Source organism: Dipodomys ordii, unplaced genomic scaffold, assembly GCF_000151885.1.
Source record: "Dipodomys ordii isolate 6190 unplaced genomic scaffold, Dord_2.0 Scaffold18, whole genome shotgun sequence".
NCBI lineage: Eukaryota > Metazoa > Chordata > Mammalia > Rodentia > Heteromyidae > Dipodomys > Dipodomys ordii.
Window position 1 is genome coordinate 12,837,670 of NW_012267234.1, and position 6,000 is coordinate 12,843,669.

The following is a 6,000-nucleotide window of genomic DNA, read 5'->3' on the forward strand; positions in this document are numbered from 1 at the left end:
AGCACAAATGTGAATCTTGCTCAGGCTCTTCATGCAGAAAAACAACACAGACAGGCAAGCAGTGCACAGCTCCTTCCTTCGGTGTGAAGAGCCGGAACAGCAGAGGCCTTAGGGGCCTAGGCACCCAAGGAGTAGCTGACAACTCATCCCCTCTCCTGGTTTCTTAACAGGTTGTTTCTTAAGAGGTTTGGGGCTCCCAGAGTTGAAGCAGAAACAGCCAGGTGTGTCTGCCTGGTAAGGTGTTTAGGTGGAGGGCCAGCCTTTGCTGGGGAGGGAAGGATTCCAGGCTCCATCCTCTTTCTCCTCCTGTTTTTCGGAGACATTCCAGCCAGAATCTCTGGGCTAGACAGGAGAAATAGTACGTCAACAGCCTAACCCACTGGGTGCCAGTGGCTCATGCCTGTAATCCTAGCTACTCAGAAGGCTGAGATCTGAGGATCACAGTTCAAAGCCAGCCTGAGCAGGAAAGGCTCTGAGACTCTATCTCCAATAAACCACCAGAAAACCAGAAGTGGTGCCCTGGTTCAAGTGGTAGAGTGCCAGAGTTCAAGCCAGACAACCGACAGAAAAAAAAAAGAAAGAAAAAACCCTCATCCAATGACAAATATAACATCTATGTTTCATGATATGTAAAAAACCTACTGCATTAAAGGTCTCAACAGATGTAAAGCACAGAAGAAAATGATGAATGGCCATATGTACTATTTTGGAATTTAAAACAAAAACCAAAGCAGAAATGAGCACACAGCCCACAGGTGCTGCAATTCTAAACCTACCACATTACTCTTTTGCCCTGGCTGACAGGGAGCTTAAGGTAAAATTTTATTTATTTATTTACTTATTTAGTGCTGCTCCTGGGGTTTGAACTCAGGGCTTGGCCACTGACTCTGGGCTTTTGTCCTCAAGGCTAGTGCTCTACCACTTTTTTGATGTTTAATTAGAGATAAGAATCCTGCCCTTGCTAGCTTTGAACCTTGATTCTCAGATCTTAGCCTCCTAAGTAGCTATTGTTACAGACATGAGCCACTGGCACCTGGCTTTTAAGGTTAATATTTTGTCAGTCATGAGGCTTGAACTCTGGGCTTGGGTGCTGTCCCTCAGTTCTTCAACTCTAGGCTCGCACTCTACCACTTGAGCCACAGAGCCACTTCTGGTTTTCTGAGTGGTTTATTGGAGATAAGAGTTTTACCACCTTTCCTGCCAGGGCTGGCTTGGAACTGCGACCTTCAGATCTCAGCCTCCTGAGTAGCTAGGATTACAGGTGTGAGCCACAGGCTCCAAGCTTAAGGTTAATTTTTTTTTTGGTCAGTCGTGGGGCTTGAACTCTGGGCCTGGACACTCTCCCTGCACTCTTCAGCTCAAGGCTAGCACTCTACCTCTTGAGCCACTTACAGTTTTTCTAGTGGTTTATTGGAGATCAGTCACATGGGCTTTTCTGCCCAGGCTGGCTTTGAACTGTGATCCTCAGATCTCAGCCTCCTAAGTAGCTAGGATTACAGGCATGAGCTACAGGTGCCCGGCAAGGTTAAATTTTTATGCCTACTTATCCAAGGCTTTCTGAAATATTTTTTCCTTCCCATACATTACTAAGCTTTCAATCTTTTGATGATCCAAGACTATCCGTATCTTCCACTTCAAATCCTTCTTGGAATTTGGCAAGGATGAAATAACAGATTAGAATTATGGGAAAGCCCTGTTAGCCTCTAAAACTCCCTAGAAAAGAAATTAAGTACTTGTGATTACCTCTCCTGTCAGAGCAGGCATGCTTGTGTACTGAGTCCCTAACCTGTCCCTTTTTGTCTTGGAGAGAGGAAGGCAATGCCCCAGTAAACAATGAATAAGAGTGAGACAAAGAACCAGCCGGGTTTGGCTAGGATGCAAGGAAAGCAAGCAGCTGTGACAAAGCCGCAGCCAGGCATCAAGGCTGGGAGGTGGAGATGCAGAGACGAGCCTTGAGGGCAGGGTGACAAAGCCACATCAAGGCCACAAGCTCCGAGGTGGAGATGTGGAGACGAGCCTTGAGGCAGGGTGACAAAGCCACATCAAGGCTTGGAAGCAGGAGCCTAGAGGCAGGAAAGGGGCACACTGCCTCTGGGCATACCACCTCAGCCCTAGGTGGGAAATCAGAGTTCTGAAGTGCCACCTCCTCCCTCCCTCTGCTCACTGCACAACCTTGAGCTCCCTCCCTGAAGGGGCCATGATGGCTGGCGTGATTGTGGGGTGATGTGGGGTCGGAGCCCAGGCTGCTGCAGGTCAAGCCTGAGCACCAGGTGTACCACCCTGGGGGGTTTAATGCCCCCTGCCCAGCTCTGCTCTGCCCCTGGCCTGCCCAGATCTCCAACTGGCTTAGGATACAGGGGTGTATGAGGAGTGGCAGCTATAGCCCCACCAGGCTTAATTAAGAAGGGGTGAGGAGGTCCCTTGTGAGGGGCTCACACCTGTAATCCTAGCTACTCAGAAGGCTGAGATGTGAGGATGGAGGTTTGAAACCAGCCTAGGCAGGTCAGTATGAGACTCTTACTTCTAATTAACCATTACAAAAACTGGAAGTGGAGCTGTGGCTCAAATGGAACAGCACAAGACCTGATAAAAATAAAAATTAAAAAAAAAAGCTCAGTAACAGTGTCCAGGCCCTGAGTTCAAGTCCCAGGACTGGCACTAAAGAAAAAAGAGAGAGAAAGAGGGGGGGGAGGGGTGTCAGTCTGTTGCTAGAGCGGGGCCTGGGTGGGCCATCCCATTCCTAAGGCCTTGGTGAGAACCACACACTAACCAGGAAGAAAAAGCCACTGGAGGCAGGTGGGGCGAGCCTCAGAGGACCGAGCCGAGCAGCCCCCTCCTTGTCTTGTGCAGGAATCAGGAGAGGGTGGAAAAGGTGACACTCTCACAAGAGCAGCCTAGGAGAACCTCTTCCTAGCAGCTTCCCGCACTCCTCACCACCATCTCCCCAAACTCCAGGCCCACTGCGGAAGACACCCCAGAGCCCAGATGAGGGAGCTGAGGCGCAATCAGCACTGCTCGAGAGCGCTTGCTCCCCACCTCCGCACAGACCTCCGCACAGACCGCTGCAGCAGCCGCTGGACTCTCAGCTGGTCAGGAGTCAGCACCTGCCATGCGGCCTCACCCCCTCAGCAGGTGGCTCAGCAAAAACTGGAAGGCAAGCGGTGGGGGCAGGGGAAGATGGGTCCTGCGCTGAGCCACTCTGCAGTCTCAGGGGGACCTGCCAGCAACCCGATGACCCCAACTTTCTTTTCTTTTTTTTTCCCATGCTAGTCCTGGGGGTTTGAACTCAGCTTGAATACTCTCCCCCACCTCTCTCTCTCTCTCTCTCTCTTTTTTTTTTTTGGGGGGGGGGAGTGGAGGTTGGTCATAAGGCCTGAACTCAGGACCTGGGCATGGGAGCTGTCCCTGAGCTCTTTTGCTCAAGGCCAGCGCTCTACTACTTTGAGCCACAGCTCCACTTCCAGCTGTTTGGTGGTTAACTGGAGATTATTAATAGTCTCACAGAGTTTCCTGGCCTGGGATGGCTTCAAACCGTGATCCTCAGATCTCAGCCTCCTGGAGGTGTTTTGTTTTTATCAGTTGTGAGGCTTGAACTCAGGGCCTGGGCACTATCCCTTGAGCCATTCTGGGCTCAAGGCTAGTGCTCTACCATTTGAGCCACAGTGCCACTTCTGGTTTTTGAGTGGTTAACTGGAGTTAAGAGTCTCCTTTCCCAGCTGGCTTCGAACAAAGGTCCTCAGATCTCAGCCTCCTGATTAGCTATAAGTAGCTATAGAGCACCCGGCTATATCCCTTGTTTATTTATTTATTTACTTAGGCATTTTGGTGGTACTTGGGCTTGAACTCAAGGCTAAGTGCTTGCTAGGTGTGGCTCACCCTCAGCCCTAACTCTTCCTTTAAATGCATAGCCATAGATGGGTGGGGGCGTCCCAGTGCTGTCTGGGTGAGCGCGAGCCAGAGTAAAGAAGGCGGAGGGCTGTGGATCAGTTCCTGCAAAGGGAGGGGAGGCAAAGCCAAGGTCCTGTGGCAGGAAGGGAGCTGAGGACTTTGGACTTGGCTACTTTCCCCACCCTATCCTCTGTGTCCTGTCTGCTGTGGCCTTTCTGCGAGGCCACAGCTGTCTTGGCTAGCTGTGAGCCTCAGGGCAGCCCTGTGTGGCTCCTTGGCCAGCTCTCCCACTCACAATATCGGCTGGCCCAAAGCCAGGCACAGAGGGGACCCCAGGATCACTGGTCAAGGTTCAACGAGGTGCACACTCAGTTCACTGATCGCCACTGGCTACTGCGGGGATTGGTCAAGGCTACACTGACCTGGGCAGTCAAGTTGGCACAGGTCTGGGCGAGCTGCCTGGTCTCTGAGCCCAAGTTGCCTGTCTCACAGAGACGTGAACCGAGTTACACATAAGTGAGCCCCTAGGCTGGATCCCCAGCACTAAGTCATGCTTGGAAAACCACAAGCAGAGTCTCAACCTCTTAGCAGCCTGGGCCAATAGGCTGAAGCCTTTGCAATTAGAGAGGCCAACCAAGCTGACGGTCACCTTATGGCTTTGGATTCAGCCAGGCCTGGTTCCACCTCTCTCACTGGCCAGATGACACAGGTCCTCGTTGAGCCTGGGAGGCCCAGCCCATGCCCAGCACTCCAGACAAACTCCACAATGATTGACAAGGGCCCCCTTCAAAGGACCCATCCCTCCATGTTGGAGCACAGCAGGGGCTGGAGGGGCATTCCCACCTCACAGACAGGAAACAAACAACGGAGGAAAGCTGGGCGCTGGCCTCTGGCCTGACCTGCAGCGCAGCCAGTATCTTGCCACTCTTCAACACTGCCCCACACCAGAGCTGGCTAGGATCTGAAGTGAGTGACAACCATTTTCAAGCTGGAAGAGACAGATCAGCTCTGGACAGCCGTCGCCAGAAGTAAGGCAGATATCAGAGAACGGTCCAGAGTTGCCCTCTACTAGTTGTTCTCCAGCAATGCCTGAGCACCGCTCTTAGCGTTCAGAAGACAGAAAACAGAAAGCCAGGGGCACCATGGTGCCCTCTGTCCTGGCTCCAGACCCTCCAGGAAGTCCCACCCACCTCAACCTGGTTCACCCAGCCTCCTCTCTCCCATGTCCCTCTGAAGCATCTTGTAATTTCTGTGGGTCAAAGTGCCTGCGTCAGCTCCATCCAGGAAAAGCCTGCCCAAATGAATGGGTATGCTTAAAACCCAACCGTGTTCCCCAGCTCCACATAGCAGTCGCCGCTCTGGTTCCAAGAACAAGCATAGACAAGGCGGCTCAACTGGGAAGCTTCCACTGAACCTCTCCAGTACACGAACGCAATTTTCTGCTCCAGAAATGAAGTTTTCCTCCTAGCCCACCACCTGAGACACTACCCAGGGCGTCAGGGGAAAGCCGAGTGGTCCAATGGCCCAGCCACCCTCGGCGGAATGTCTGAGGGTTGTGGCCACAAGCTGAAGCTGGCGGTAGAGACAGACTAGACCCTCCCACTCTCTCTAATTACAGAGGGGGCCACCGAGTGTCATAGAGCTGAGGACAGCAGCCCATGTCACCCCAGACCTCCATCCAGAGCACTCACTGACAGGCAAGCAAACCAAACCAAACACAGACCTCCCAAATAAAGACCCATTCAGCCTCTGATGTGGTCGCAGTGGCATTCTGTTTACTGCGGCCCTGGAGACCCTGGCCCTCTAGCAGGCTTAGGGGTCCCCATCTTATCCCCCGGATCAGTGTCCGAAGGGGCAGGGCTGGTGGGGGCCCTGATGCCTCAAGGCCAAAGAAAATCCAATCCAAACCTTTGTAGTAAAGCAGAATACTGGAGAAGAGAGGCTTGGCAGGCATTTTCCCCTCTTTTCTTTCTAGAGATGAGGCAATTATGCTCTGAACCAGAACAGATGGGGGTTGGGGGCCTCACATCCCCCACCGCCTGGAAGCCCTAATTTTTGCATCTGTAACTCTGCATTACCGCTTCTGGAGGCGGGCAGGAGTGAGGATCTTTT

The 6,000-nt window shown here is 52.4% G+C and overlaps 1 protein-coding gene across 2 annotated transcripts in view; it reads right to left on the bottom strand.

Moving 5' to 3' along the window:
* The window catches only part of Bcar1 (breast cancer anti-estrogen resistance 1), a 29,964-nt gene extending 24,600 nt beyond the window's left edge, over positions 1-5,364 (bottom strand). The window contains exon 1 of one of the 2 annotated variants that reach the window (XM_013012846.1): positions 5,283-5,364. The gene's annotated coding sequence lies outside the window, so the exon portion shown is untranslated. Of the gene's footprint in view, positions 1-4,787; positions 4,811-5,282 lie in introns of those variants that run through there. The other variant, XM_013012847.1, reaches the window with a different exon arrangement.
* Between the last annotated feature and the right edge of the window lie 636 nt (positions 5,365-6,000).